Source organism: Triturus cristatus, chromosome 4_1 (genome assembly GCF_964204655.1).
Source record: "Triturus cristatus chromosome 4_1, aTriCri1.1, whole genome shotgun sequence".
Lineage (NCBI taxonomy): Eukaryota > Metazoa > Chordata > Amphibia > Caudata > Salamandridae > Triturus > Triturus cristatus.
Window position 1 is genome coordinate 267,450,424 of NC_140585.1, and position 15,747 is coordinate 267,466,170.

A 15,747-nucleotide genomic window follows, 5' to 3' on the forward strand; every position below is an offset into this window, starting at 1 on the left:
CAGTCACCCCCGTCATCCGAGTCCTGATACACAGGAGGAAGGGACGGAGCCGGACGGTAGATGACTTGCTCATCCAGCGGTGCCGGCATCGGCGTCGGTCGATGCCGAGCCGGCGTCGGGTCCGGAATGGGGGTAAACAGGGGAACGGCGTCGTATGGGGACGGCGCCGGTGGTGGAACCGTGGTCGGCGCTGGCGGAGGCGGCGTGACGAGGTCGACCGGCACCGACAGAGATCCAGGTCTGGATCCCTCGGGGACCTGCGACGTCGGGGCCGGAACCGTCGACGGCGCCCGGGCCGGAGCCACCGGCACACGAGGTCGCCCAGTCGAGTCCGCGGGGCCAGAAGGCGCGCCGGCAGGCGTCGACGGCGGAGCCAGGCCTCTCATGGCCGTGAGGAAGGCACTGACCTGCGCCGGCGTCGCGTCAGTCCCAGGGACCGGAGGGTATGGGGACGGACGCGGCACCTGCGGCTCCGGCAGTGCCGCGGGGGTGGAACCACCTTGACCCTCGGCCGAGTCGCGCGACCGGCGAGGGGAGTCCGAAGAGCGATGTCGCCTCTTGAACTTCTTGGAATGCTTCGACTTACCCGAAGAGCCCGACGAGCGATGTCGATGACTGCGGCTCCGCGACTGGTCCTTGGACCTCCTCCTGGACCGGGACCTCGAGCGGCACGGAGCCGAGTGGCGAAGCTCGAGAAGCTTGCGGGACCGCTCCCGCCTAGCCTTCGATGTCAAGGCCTGACAGTCGGGGCACGAGTCCGCGTCGTGGTCGGCCCCCAGGCAGAAGAGGCACCGGCGATGGTGATCCGTCACCGACATCAGTTGATGACAGGCGTCACAGGCTTTAAAACCAGGCATCCTACCGGCACCAACAGTCGACCAAAAAAGTCACAAAAAAGTTAGTCAAAAATTGACTAGGGGTAAGCTCTTCCCGGATCGGCGCTTACTGGCATGGAAAAAAGAAGAACTGACGTCAGCATGCGAGGGCGGCGTCTAGGTACTCCGACGACGTCATTCCGGCGCACGACGCCGACGACGGACGCGGAGCCGCAGACGACGCCTACCGACGCGCAAGGGGTATTGCTACAAAAATCTTTCCGGATCCAGCCTGACGCCTGGGGATATTCTAAGGTGAGGAATCTAACTAACGTGTTTCTTTCAGATTCGTGTTTTCACGGTAATCACATTTGGTTTCTTTGGTATGCTTTTTTCAACTGAGAAGTAGTTATAACGAAGAAACTCGGGGGGATTTTCAGACCTTAACATTCTTAAAATAGCTAAAAATGAATTAGAGTGTCGTACTAGAAGAACATGTGAACCGTGACCCTCTTTACACAATGTTGAGTCAGTTACTGATATGATAACGCTGACATCGGGAATGTTGAGAAACTGACCAGCGTTACATTCTCTTGGGACAGCGAGACAGCTGTTTGTACCTCATAACAGTAACAGATTAGCAGACCACAGAGGCCAGGTGCAGAGAACAGCAGAGAGAATCAAAATCCCAACAATAGGGCCGGCATTCAGTACTACAGTAAACAAGTCATCACCGGTTGGTCACTAAAATACCCAAAAATTGACTGAAATTGTGCAACTGTCCCCCATCTATCTTAAGGTTTCTTGATAGATGTTAAATGGTATAGTTTTCTGTGAATATCGGTTAAAATGCAGCTTAAGGTCTGGAATATGATCTCTGTTTGCTCCTTCGAATGGTACATCTACTGCGGGTCAATAGGCACAGCTGCAAATTTTGAGACATTATTCAGCAGTTTTCAGGATTTTGGAAGATGATATGGGGGTCATAGTGTATGGAAATACAGCCATCTAGACATCTAACTGGTGGCCTTGCTCGGTGGGACCCGACCCCTGCCTTAGCCTAGGGCACAGAATCTTAGCATAATTTTTGACAAAAAATTACATTTGAGAAGCATACTAGTAAACTTACTTCTACCTGTTTTTTCATGCTGAAAATAATTACGTAAATTGCTCCACTGCTACCCCACTCCTCCGTGAAAATCCTAATTCAGACCCTTTTCCCCTCCACGGTGGACTAGTGCTATTCTACGGTTGTACGTCGCCTTAAGTTGCAAGCGATCCAAATGTGGCTGCTCATCTTATTCTTGGCTTGAGGAGAAAGACCAGAATTGTGTCTGGTCGTGCTCTACGTCCCTGGCCATAAGTGCGGTCTGTGTTAGGCTTTATGTTTGTGTCACAAAGATTTACACTGTCTACCTTGCATGTTTCCTTTGTTGATCTCTGTATGTCCAGCTTTGTTTCCTTCAGCGCCAGGACACCCTCTTTTTTGGGTAATCGCAGGCTGTATAAATCTTAAATCAAATTATGACATCACACAGAAGCTAAATAAGGGTAGCTCTTTAATATCTGTTGACTGGGCCAGGCTAAACGTTAGGACTTTCTGTATATAGCCAACAGTTGAGTTCAATAGTCTTCAAGGAGAGGTGTGGAGAGTGCACGGCCTGGCTAAAGCCAGGGCGTGTTCTACACCAGATTCTGATGGGTATATCCAAAGTTTACCGCTGATGGACAGTGGCTGAAGATGCATTAATCCCAGGGCTAGACCTAAAGTCAGGTCCGGCACTCATGTCAGCATACGTGATATGTATAAAGTATGTGCTCAGTGGCTTGCTGTGTGTTGCAGCATATTGGGCCTGGTTGAAACTTAGAGAATGTGTCCAGAGTATGGAGGGAAAAGCTGAAAGCAGTAGCAAGCAGGCACTGAGGAAACTGATGCTGGGCACAGGGCCTGTCCAAAAGTCAGCCTGGTGCCTTGATTCAGGTTTGCAGCAAATTATTGAGCTCAGGGGGCTCTTGGGTGTTGAATAGTTTCAATTATGTCATCAGTGATTTAAATGTTGATGTGACATGTGATGCTATCTGTCAATATTGCTAAGAGTTTATAATCACAATGTAAGAGGGGGACAAGGAGCAATTATTGGGGAGGTCCTGTACCGATGCTCCCAAGGTAAAGCACGAACACTGGGGGTAACAGTTCCTAAAGGCTGGGATGAGTATGCACTCTAGCAGTCCTGGTAGGTGCTGCTTCTGGTGGTGGGTATCTCCAAGAGGTGAGTTCGGAAATGTATGCAGAGTAGGGTGACGAGACTCCTGTGCGGGTGGTTGTTGTGCCCTCACACACACTTCCAGGTGCAAAGCATCATCATTGGGCAATGCTCCTCGTGGGCGTGGCGCTGCAGTCACTCACGGGCCCTCTTCGAGGGCACTCTGTCGGAGATCTTTTAGGAGTCGCCGCAGTTGTGCATGCGGGTGTGGGGGTAAGGTGGTGAGTGGTGTGTTAAAATGGCCTATCAGTACCCTATAAATGTATTCGTGGGTCCTCAAGGTCAGGTTAAAAGTAGTTCGGGGATGTAAGCGCAGATTGCGCTAAAAATGAGTCGGGGGACACACAATGTAGTCCTGCTGCTCTCAACCCGTGTATAATTCTAAAAAGTTGTAGTGTGTAAATAGTTGGTGGTCAACATGTTTCGCGCTGCCCGTGGTCCCTAATGGATCCCTTAGCGCTTCGTCAGAACCTTAGTGAGGGGGGGGGAAAAAAGAATAAATAAAGAATGAGGGGATCAGGGAAAAAGGCGCCCTATATCCTCCTGTTGCCTCGTGACAAGGGAATGTCACGATGACCCATGATTGGGTACGTCTTATTCGTGTCCCATCATTTAAACCTGTTGGAGATAAAACGAGAAATAAAGGAAGGGGAGAGAGAGAGGGAGAAGCTCCATGATAATGTTCATGTGACTTAGGTTTTTCTACATCAAACCCACATGGGTCATGCCGTGTGGTGATATAGACTTAGCCGCTAAATCCAATGGGTAAGTGAGTGGCACGTGGCCTTCTATCATGCAACCCAAAATGATGTCCACGGAGAATTCTCCAGGTATAGGTGGCTACGAATATTATTCATAAGGGGGGGAGATGGAAGGGAATAATGTCGGAACGGGCTTTTGGTTAAAGTATTAGGACGTGCAGGCCCGATTCGAAACTGTGCAAATCGGTTACCCTAAATGTTACTGTGAAGATGTCTTAACTAAAACAGAGGGACCGTGCCTTTGGTGAGATCGAGTGCAGTAAAAAAGACAGAGGAAAAATAAAATGAAACAACCAAATCAGAAGCCCCGTACAAACAGTTCATATCGGCTACTGAAGGAGGGTACCCTAATGACAACTAACTACTACAAACCCACAGACAGGAATAGTCTCCTCCTTTACCAAAGCCATCATCCTAAAGCACTTAGGGACAATCTGCCCGTAGGACAATTCTTACGTCTTCGCAGAAATTGTAACACACTTAGGGATTTTGAAACCCAAGCAGACATCCTTGAAAAAAATCTCTGTGAGAGACATTATCCCAAGAAAACCATAGGATCAGCTCATTATTCCCTTCCATCTCCCCCCCTTATGAATAATATTCGTAGCCACCTATAAGTCACATGAACATTATCATGGAGCTTCTCCCTCTCTCTCTCCCCTTCCTTTATTTCTCGTTTTATCTCCAACAGGTTTAAAAGATGGGATACGAATAAGACATACCCAATCATGGGTCATCGTGACATTCCCTTGTCACGAGGCAACAGGAGGATATAGGGCGCCATTTTCCCTGATCCCCTCATTCTTTATTTATTTATTCTTTTTTTTAAATTTATTTATTTATGTATTTATTTTCCCTCACTAAGGTCCTGACGAAGCGCTAAGGGATCCATTAGGGACCACGGGCAGCGCGAAACATTTTGACCACCCACTATTTACACACTACACCTTTTTAGAATTATACACGGGTTGAGAGCAGCGGGACTACGTTGTGTGTCCCCCGAATCATTTTTAGGGCAATCTGCGCTTACATCCCCGGACTACTTTTAACCTGACCTTGAGGACCCACGAATAAAATTATAGGGTACTGATAGGCCATTTTAACACACCACTCACCACCTTACCCCCACACCCGCATGCACAACTGCGGCGACTCCTTCTAAAAGTTCTCCGACAGAGTGCCCTCGATGAGGGCCCGTGAGGGACTGCAGCGCCACCCCCACGAGGAGCATTGCCCAATGATGATGCTTTGCACCTGCAAGGGTGTGTGAGGGCACAACGACCACCCGCACAGGAGTCTCGTCACCCTACTCTGCATACATTTCCAATATTGCTAAGAGACCATTCTGGGGCAAATAACTGCTCTATGTCAGCTGTGCTTTGAAACCAGACCCCTCCCACACCCCGCTTAGTATTGTGCAACTACTATCTGCAGTGTAGCTGATATAAGAGCTTCTATTCAATAAATACCAAGGAATCCAAGAAGATGCTGGGGTACTGTTCCACACTCTGGGCAGTAATGATCGAGCATCATCCTGCTTCTTGAATGATAATGCTATTGCAGGAGTCTGACTTCAGACTTAAGCGTTATCTAAACACAGAAGTGATTTTAGCAGTGATACTTGCATTGTGAATGTAAGGGGGGTTGTGTCAGCTACGGGATTTGGCTCTCCATGGTAGATACTGACGAGGTAGAAGCTATTCAATGATATTTGATGTACACAAGTCTAACTATAGCAAGTGACACTAGTTTTGTTAAAGTTTGATAAGTTGTTAGACACTCTACGGTGAGAAGCACAGAGCATTGTATAAGCACAGCATTTATTGGTCTGCACGTGAACTGGGGCTAGAATCAGTAACAGCCAGTCACAGCTTCTTATCTTGTGGTTACCAAGGCGACACGTTTAGACTGGGAAGGTACCCAGTATCTGAAGTTCCAGGCTATAAGAAGCTGAAAGGTGAGATGCATGCAAATAGAATCAATATGACTTCCACATCGCCTTCCAAGTAGGGGTTTCGCATGGTGAAAATTGAGTAAAAAACACAGTTTCATTGAAAAAATGCAGGTGCTGTAATCCCACATTTGTTACTTCCTACAAACCCCCAGGTTACACCACGAGACCTAAATTCTTGGTAAAACAGGATTATGAGAAAATAAGTGAAAAAACACTGATTTCCTTGTTTTATTCCTCATCAGCTTGCAATGCCACAGTGCTATAAAGACTCTCATGTTACCAATAATCCTGTTATCTGTAACTTTTGAGCGGGTTTACCGTTTGTAAATAGGGCCTGAATAGTATTGGCGCTTTGGTAATGGGCCTGCACTGCCCCATGGGACAGTGTACAGTGTGGCTCTACTATGTGTCAGGCGCCGAGGGACAGATCGCCACATTTTACGAAAAAGTGGCCGATGACCACTTCTCTGCATTTGTAATCTACTTAGTTCAAAAATGTCTGAATTTAATTGATTAATCACTATATGACCGATTTAGGAAAACAAATCAAACGCATCCATAGACCCTGGAAGGCCAGTACATTGTAGCTAATCCCGAGTATTAGATATTTGTGATGAACACATAACTCCTATTTCATCATCTTTGATAAACGTATCCTAACCATGATCTGGCATCTGTGGTAATGGCTGCCCACCAGCCAATCACCTCACACCTTGAGCACTTTGGCCAGGGTGACCAGATGTTCCGGATTCGCCCGGCCAGGCCGGAGTTTTCACCAGTTGTCCCGGCAGATTTCGGCAATTTTGGCTCATGTCTCGGTTTTTAGAGAGGGTTGACTTAAAACAGTGAGAGGCATTTTTTTGGGTGTGTTAAAGCTTTGCTAGTTACCAGTTGTTATAAGTAAGCAATTTAATTAAAAGGTATGATTTTGGTTGGAGAAATTACATTTTATTTACTTTCTTAATGCATCTTCTGTGATCCTATGTTGATGACGCTGTCATTCTGTGCCATTCCGTGGATGAAAAATTGTAGTCCTTCTATTTTTCCCAAATTGCCTGGTTTTTTGTTCTGAAGATCTGGTCACTCTAACTTTGGCTCTCATTTTCGGGAGGGCATTGAACAACAGTTGTCAGCTGCAGCAGCCTTTAGCAGCACAACGGCACTGTGCATAAGACAGAGTTGAATAAAGAAAATGTGCAGGTCCTTAAATCCTGATTAACCATGGGTCTTGCATTTGTAGTGTAAGGATCAGTAATACTCGTTTCTTCTAATAAAGGACATCCGATTAAACCTGTTACCTTCGTGGCACATACAGGGATGATGCCAAGGAGCTTGGCTCCGCCCCTGCAGTGGACCAGCAGGCACAGGCTATAAAGATATGGATTGGATATTGGACTTTAACATACCTCGGCCGATTCATAAAAGTATTTATGAGTACAAGTAGACCTATGGGTGCGCTCTTTTGCGTACGCTTAAATCCTTCTGTGCATCGGCCCAAAACATCCAGCTCCGCGTTACTAAAAATGTCCTTTCGATTAGTAATAATTGTATAAGAATATTCCCTGAATAGTCCCATTTGGTTCCTTTTTAGGTCTCGCCTGGCGTAGGCTGCACGCATGCGCAGTCTCGCTGGCGAGATTTAATGATATGGGGATTTTTTAGTAAAGCCCCGCCCCTCTTTTCCATTGGCTGGTGTCACCGTTTATGCTAAACGGTGGCCAGCCATTGGAAAAGAGCTCCTTGTGACGTATTCGCTCAGCTTTTTCAGCCATCCCATTTGGACGGCCTCGCCTGCTTTGCGTTCGTCGCAAAAGGTTTCTTATCTTTATAGGGCCAAACACATGGCCCCATAAAGACAAGAAACCTTTTAGCAGGCGAGGCCATCCAAGTGGGACGGCAGAAAAAGGCAAACGAAAACGTCATGGCGTTTTCCTCTTTCCCTCCTCTCTGGCGTCGCACAGCGTAAAGGGGGGAAGTCCGCATAGTTGTCGCCGCTCAGCCCATTCACGTCGCCCGTTTCTTCTCAGACTTTCATTCGGTGAGTTGTGACCGAGTCCTTTGGTACAGTGTAAGGCATGAGCATGCTATTTTGCTTGGATAGGGGCTGTCCAGTCTTTCCTGGCCACGGTGGCAACTTGTTTTCTGAGATAGGTAGCAACTGATACACACATCCACCCCTACAGTAAATAAACACTTTAGACTTGTGAATTATAAACAAATCAATGCATTGTGACCGCGGTGTGCTGTTACAGTTGAACATTAGATTTCATTGAAGTTTGACAGAGCACATCAACGGGGCGTTTCCGAATGCCATGATAGGATCATGCAGTGCTTACTATGTGCCAAAAGAAGACTTTGACAGGGACGTTTTCTCTGCGATGACAAGCAATATTTTGAGCGAGCGCATGCGTACAGTGAGAAATGCGCGTCTGGTGGTTTATGAAGTCTATTCAACGCGACAGGAACCCTTGTGCTTCTCTCTTCTATGTCTATGAAAAACACCTTCTGCTTCTGGAGCGGAGGCGAGGTCGTGAGCATGCGCATCTTTGTTGGTCGTCACCCTCGCCTTCTCAAGCTAGTCCAGTTTTCAGGATACCCTAAGCGAGTCACGATGGCGGCGGGCGTCGCGCGGCCATGAGATAGCAACAGAGCGAGTGCCGGACCTTCCGGAAACAGATGCAGCGGCGATGGAGTCCCGGGGAGACGGCCTCATGCAGATCACCCTGAAGACCCTGCAGCAGCAGACCTTCAAGACAGAGATCGACCCCGAACTGACGGTACAGCAAGGGCCTGGGCGCAGGAGTGGGCTGAAGAAGGGGTGGTTTGGGGGTCTCCTTTTCATTAAGTTCCTGTGAAGTTGGAAGAAACCCCACCCACGGTAAAGCACACACGCCTTCTTTTCTTAATATTTGAAATATTTCAGGTGTGCCGCGTATTTCATTTTTGACTGGGACTTCTACGTGTCAGTGGGCTCTGTGGTTTACTTCAGATTAGCTTCTAAGTCTGAAGTAACGCAGAGACTGTAACCCACCACTTCTTCCTTGTTTTGGCATGATGTACAGCTCAGATTCTCTGCAGCATGACTAAGGGAACTACATTTAAAAAAAGGTGCTATGACGTGGTAGTTTTGTTATTTTTATGAGCGTGTACTTCACGCACGCTTGAGCCTACAAAAGCACGTGAGTGGTTTTTATTGGAATGTAAATGGGGGGATGAGAGGCAGATAACACGGAGGGCCAGGGTGGGAGGTAAGCAACATGGCAGCAGCCTTGAAAGCTAGCTGCGGGGGAAGCAGGGCATGTGTATGCGGAAGGAACACAGGGGGGTGGTAACAGATAGTTGGGGGTGCCACTGGGCACAGAGCATCATGGAGCGGGCCAGGAAAGAATCACACATACGAGAAAGCAGTGTGAGAAGGAAGAAGTACACGCTGCCGAGCACATCACAGAAGTGGATGGGGAGAAGCACACGGCAAGGGTGCTCAGTTCAGCATTGGGAAGGGTAAGAGAAGCACATTAGAAAGACAGTTGGAAAATGCATGTACTCTTGGGGAGTGCTTAACTCAAAAGAAACAAGCATTGGCATAGCCAAAAGGTCTCGCCTTTAGGACCGTACAAGTGTTTAGCCATACATGTCATTATCCTTGATGCTGTGCCACCAGGGATTGAATAGCTATACAATAGCTACACACTAGATCTTGCAGTCCGATAAAGGAATATATGCTTGCCTTAGTAACAATTTTGAACATATTCCAAGGCTTTTTAACGCCATGGCAGAACAAGCATTGAAAATGCAATAGGTCTTGCCTTTGATTAACTTAAAAAGCCATTTGCTTTGCTGTACAATACCATTAGCAAAGCAAATGGCTTTAACTTAATCAAAGGCGAGACCTATTGCATTGCAGATGTTTTGGTATTGATTCTCAAAGGCATGCAAGAGCATGTATTAGAGTACCACAGGAATATTACTTATATTCTCCAGAATCCTTTTTAGGTCGAGTCTAGCGGCAGCGCGCATGCACTGCTCGCTCTGCGAGGCATGCTGTAATAAAGTATGTTGTAGAAGTGCTGTGGAAGCCCCGCCCACTCTCCTCCCATATTTGTAATTGGCTTGTGTCATTGTCCTTGGTAAACGCTGGCTTCTGATTCATTATGAGGCTTGTTAGTCCAGCCTTGGTACCGCCCTGTCTCCATTTGTTACTGCCCTGTATCCATTTGTTACCGCCCATAAAGACTGGACCTTTTACTTCGCTCGTTCCACGGCATGCTTTATCTAGTGGGTGAGCACTAATTAGTTTCAAGGCATGAAAGATGAAAATGCTATCCCTTCTCCTTGAACGTTTGGAGAGGGCAGGTGCACCTGCACTCGTCGTGTTTCACAATCGGTCACTTGGGTTTACCTCGAACTGGCTGTGGCTACCCAGAGCTCTGCACTTCAGTTCAATAAACTTTATTCAGTCATAATAAATATGTCCCAAAAAAGTGTAAAGCTCTGCGCTTTAAAACGTGGACTTTGACTAAAAATCAAAGTACATTTTGTTGCCGTGCGGGGAGGTGAGCAAAGTTAAGCGCCTTGACGCCTCCTAGGGAAAGAGTGAATTGTAGCGCCTCTGCAAGGAAGGAAGTGAGCTGGGAGTCCCATCAGAGATGCCTGTCTGGTGCAGATTTGGGGCTGGGAGGTGAGCAGCATCCACAAGTGTGAGGCACTACTGTGATCAGAAGTGTGGTTTCACGAAAGTGAGTAAGGCTGACGGGCGAGGGTATGTGCATGCTAAAGATCGAGTGTGAGAATTGGGCTTGGTGGGGGTACGCATGGGTTGCTACTGTGAGACCTCCGAGTGTAGGTCTTTGAGACCTCCCAGTGAGAGTGATGGAGTGTAGGCAGGTGAGTGAGATCCACTGAGATGTACGCAAGACCCCCCCTTCCTATGTAGGGCTTAGAGGCCTTCTAACAAATGTGAGTATAGGCAAGTAAGTGAGACTAGCTGAGAGATGAGAGAGACCCCAGGCGTAGGGCTCGGAGCCATCCCAGAGAGTGAGTATTCGCAGGTGAGTGAAACCAGATGAGAGGTGAACCCAGTGAGTGAGATCAGCTTAGAGGTAAGGCACACCTCTTTGTTACTAACACGCCTGCCCAGGAATGAGGAATGAAGGCGAAGCCTTAACACAAAGTAAACCTTGCCCCCTTGTAACAAGTTTTTTGCTGGTGAGTGAAAGTTGAACTCAAAACCGGTGAAATAATAAAACATGCATTTTCACTCACTTGGCACAAACACTTCAGAGTTGATTTCACATTAACAAAGTAATCCTTGACAAAGTGCTTAAGAGTGGGTTTGTGTCTTGGCGCTTGAATACTCTCATTACCAATGTCCTTTGATCTGATTTGTTTGAACATGTATTATACAAGAAAAACAGGAGCAAGCCCGTTAGCCCAGCTGAGACCGGGTATATGTGGTAACAAAAAACAATGTCTCAACAGGGAAAATGAATAAGAGGACCAATCGATACACAATTCAATCAAGGGAAGAGAAGACAAGAGAGATCAAAGGATAGAAAGGGAACAGATTTAATAATTAGATACACAATTGGTATATACAATTCAAAATAACCATAACTAACACATGTGCACTGACAGTGAAGTGAAAAAGTGAACGGCGCAGTGACATAAGTGTAAGGGTGACAACAAGGTACGGCAAAATGATTCAAATAAATTCAAGGTCGAGGAGAGTTATATACAATGGATAATTTACACATAATCATGAAGGTCTCACAGGACCCTGTAATTAGCCGTCAATAATGCTGTCTGGTCGACGACGTTTCAACCTCCTTGCGTTGAGGTCATCATCAGGACTATGGTTATTGCAATATTTTAAAATACCTATGTGTAAGAAGAAAGGGGGAAGATAATGAATAGAGAAGCCCAGGAAAAAACAATAACTTACAGCACAGAGAATGAAAACATAATGAATAAGTGAAGAGCAGGTCAGGGGGTAATAGTACCTGTGTCCGTGGTAAATCACCACCTCAATGTTAATTGCAGGAAAATGTGGAACAAATAAATATGGTCCGTCACATTTAGAGGGGGATCTTCAAGTGTCTGAAATGATAATAAAGAAACTATAAAGGAGGAGGTTTGAACATGTAAGCATGACCGTCCGAGTTGGCCCCGTCGTGACTCAACCATCAAGCATGGGGGGCTCTTGCCAATAACAATGTGAAATGTGTTGATGCTGCTCGGAGGGCCCGTGCGTACCCACCCAGTGATCACAATCCGTCTCCAAGCTAATGAATCCTAGAAAAATCAGATGCAAACAGTGCAAATTAATATTCGGGTTCAAGGTCACAATGTTGCCACTTCAAGTGTTTTTCCTTACTCCAGTTTTGATGATAACTTGTCGGAAACAGTTCCTACCGCTTCCTGGTTCAGCTTCTGGTGGGTGCTGCTGTTAATGGGCCGCAGGAGGCTCGATCCAGCTATGTTGTGCACACAGGTGCACATGTGCAGGCACACCCACTGTGGGAAGGGGGATTGAGATTGAGGGTGAGGTAAGGCGAGGCCGTCCAGCTCAGGGCCCAGCAGAGTCCGGTGCACCTTACTTCACCTTTCAACTCTCTGAAGTGGAGATGCTATTCATAACATACAGAACAAGGACCGTGTGTCTGAGAAGATAGAAGAGCTGGGACAGAGTTGCTGCCTGTCAGGCACGCCTTACTCTGCAGGTCAATAGAAAGGACGCCACAGAGTGGATAAAACAAGCAATGGAAAAGCTAACCATTCTCCAATTCGAGTCCTTACTAAAACATTTACACGGAGAGAACGCGTATTTTGGGGTTCAACCATACCGCAAAAGCTGGCACAGGAGCCGAGAAATAGTAAACCTACCCTGGATACAGGAGGGTATAGTTCAAACGAGGGAGCTATCTGAACTGGCCAGCATAACTACAATTTCTACTATCGACGTAAGATTGAAAGTTGATTATGAGCCCTGATGAAGTCCACTGAAGCTGGACGAAACGCGTTGGCTGCTTGGCTGTTTTTACTATGAATGAAGAATAAAAGAGACTGAACAATAACAAATATTTGACAGACCCAATAATTGTATGATTTGGATTTGATGGTGCAACCCACATTTGTGACAAATCTATTATTGGTCTTGGAGATTTCTCTCTGGAAACGGGGGGAGCAGAGGAGATGCACACCGTCAGAGTAAAATACTCACTGGACTCTCTGTGGGGGATTTTTGTTTTTGTGGGAGGTGCGTCACATACACACCAAAGTGTGGATGTTAGGCTTGCTGTTTCAGGTTTTGTAAAACATTTAAACACGTTTGCTAGAGTGGAAACATAAACACAAAAATGTTACGCATCTCTGAGATAAATAAGTTAATGTGTTACGGTTCAAAGTACTTTTGGGGTGTGAATAGTCCCTCTTGGATTGCAGTAGCAAGCACAGGCTAGAGGGCAGAATGTTACACCAAACAGCCGAAAGCATGAGGTGGGCGTGAAATGCTTCTCTTGGCTCAGCCAAAACAGTGTGTCAAGAATTGGTAGCAATAGGTCTCCCTGACGGCTCCTCTCTTACGTGACGGCTCCTCTCTTACGGCAGACCCAATAAAATAAAGGAGATTTCTTTTCAGGCTAGTGCCTTTGAAAAGTATGCAGAGCCCAGCCAGTTCCTGAAAGGCTGGTAGGGCAGGGAAAGCGCTATTTCCAACATGGCTGTGAGAGTGGGACATTTTATGGTTGGTGCTTGCGGTGTTCCTTGTAAAGGGCTCCTGGGGACGGAGGATGGAACAATGCTGCACTAAGGCCGAGAGGTATCCTGTTTTGTAAACTGATAATGCTTTCTCAACAACACCTGTTTTCGTAATTTTTTCATGTATATCCAATATTGACAGTCCTCCTAACTGTACGGTAAATAAATACTTTTTGTAGTGGGCGAGAAGTCAACTAATGTCAGTAGAAAACCATATGGCAGGGACTTCTCAGGCTACTTCACAATTGTTTTGCCTTTTTATTTAAATGTTAATTTTTTCGTATGTTTAATTATCACCGTAAAATGTATATATGCAAAAAAGAGAAAAAGTTGCCCTTCTCGGAAAGACATACTATGATTGTTTTGAAAGTAAAAAATGAGTGTAAAACAAATCACCAAGGCCACTATATTTGCAAATGTGGTTTTTAAAGCGAAATAGTATAATTTGACTAGAGCACCTAGACACTGAAATTGTTGATATTACTTATTTGGTCTGTAAGCACTATGGGGCATATTTACAAGGCGGCGATAGAAAATTATCGCCGCTTTTGCGGCCGTTTTCAGACGAAAAGCAGCGATAATTTTATCGCCTAATTAGCAAGGTCACGCTAACGCGTGAAACCTTGCATTAGCGCACCTATTTTTAACGCCCAGCTTTGCATCTCTAATGAGATGCAATGTGGGCGTTCCTGACCTGACCTGACAGGAGAAATGTCGCTAAGCGACATTTCTCCTATCATCAAGCCCCACGCTATGAAGCATAGCGGCAGGAAAAGTAGCGATAACCCCTGTTATCGCTACTTTCCTTACGCCTGCTTCAGGACTGACTTAGCCATGATAGCCTATGGAAGGTGGATATCATGGCTAAGTTTGTGAGTCCCTATCAACAAGCTAACGCCATATTTTGTGAGATTATCGCTGGGTTTCCAGCGATAATCTCACGTTAGGCAGTTAGTGCTAGGATTTTTATCGCTTTTGAGATAATTGTTGCTAATAGCACGCTATCTCAGCGATAAAAATCCACGCCAGCCGGCGATAATTATCCTCACGCTAAGAGCGCTGAGCGATAATTATCGCCGGCCCTTGCTGATATGCCCCTATTTTCTTTAATGAGTTTCTCCTACTACAGGCACGACATGCTTTCCTGCAACATTAAGTGACCATGCAAGCTTTCACTTTCCACGCAGCCCGGGACAATGGCGGAAGTTTCTTTGAAATACAATAGGTCTCGCATTTACAAGAGTTTGAGCTATTGGCATTGTAAATGAATTTGCCTTTTATTTGTTAATTATCCAAACAGATCAATAAAAGTCATTGTCATTTACAATGCCAATAGCTTAAACTCTCGCAAATGCGCGACCGATGCATTGCAAATGCTTGTTGTCATTATGGCCCACATGTACGAATGGATTTTGCGTTTCGTAACGGTCCGAATCCCTATTTCGGGTGGTTAGGAAATGCAAAATTGCCTTTCGGTATGTACTAAGGCATAAGCTACATCGCAAGATGCGGTTTCTACACAGTATGGAGCACATAAAATACTCCAGGAGAGTCTAGAAATACCCTTTTCTTTACAAAGAGAACCGTTTTTCTTGCATAAAAGACGCCTCAGATTCTCAACTGTGTTTTTTTACTTTCGGTTTCGTGGCTCATTGAGCACTTGGGGGACAGTCTAACGCCCTGCTTGACCAATAGAGGCCCCGCACGGCCGCCGCGATCAGCCACCCAACCGGCGTTAATAAAGACGCGCATCTGGCCCCATCTGCTTCACTTCTTCGAGTCATCTCATGGGCTCATATCCTTGTTTTCAGACAAGAACAAAGTGCATGACTGAGCAAAATGCTCCCAAAATGTGAACATGACAAGCAAAAACGGAAAAGAGAGGATGTGGTCCATCGGCTTAAACTGCCGACTTTGGTGCAGGAAACCAGGGTTCGAGCCTCGAGGTCGCGTCCACATCCTGTGATTCTGGGCAAATCAATTAATCTCCCCGTGCCTGAATGTGTAATGTAAATACGTTGCTCATATAAGGCGCTCCAGTACCTTTGGGTCGAGTTCACGCTATATACATATGCACAAAAAAAACGCTGAGGCAAACCTCATAAGCAGTGGCTCAAACACCCCCACCCAGGGCCGCCTTTAGTGCTGGTGGCGCCCTGTGCGACAATGTTTGTTGGCGCCCCCCCCCACCCAATGAC

The 15,747-nt window shown here is 46.5% G+C and overlaps 1 protein-coding gene and 2 long non-coding RNA genes across 3 annotated transcripts in view; 1 reads left to right on the forward strand and 2 right to left on the reverse strand.

Annotated features, from left to right (window-relative positions):
- LOC146854243 (uncharacterized) overlaps positions 1–15,747 on the forward strand; it is a 282,957-nt gene that overhangs the window by 93,989 nt on the left and 173,221 nt on the right. The window lies entirely within an intron of this gene.
- LOC146854244 (rho crystallin-like) overlaps positions 1–15,747 on the reverse strand; it is a 126,553-nt gene that overhangs the window by 91,169 nt on the left and 19,637 nt on the right. The window lies entirely within an intron of this gene.
- Positions 1–15,747, reverse strand: part of LOC146854245 (uncharacterized) — a 45,182-nt gene that overhangs the window by 28,875 nt on the left and 560 nt on the right. The window lies entirely within an intron of this gene.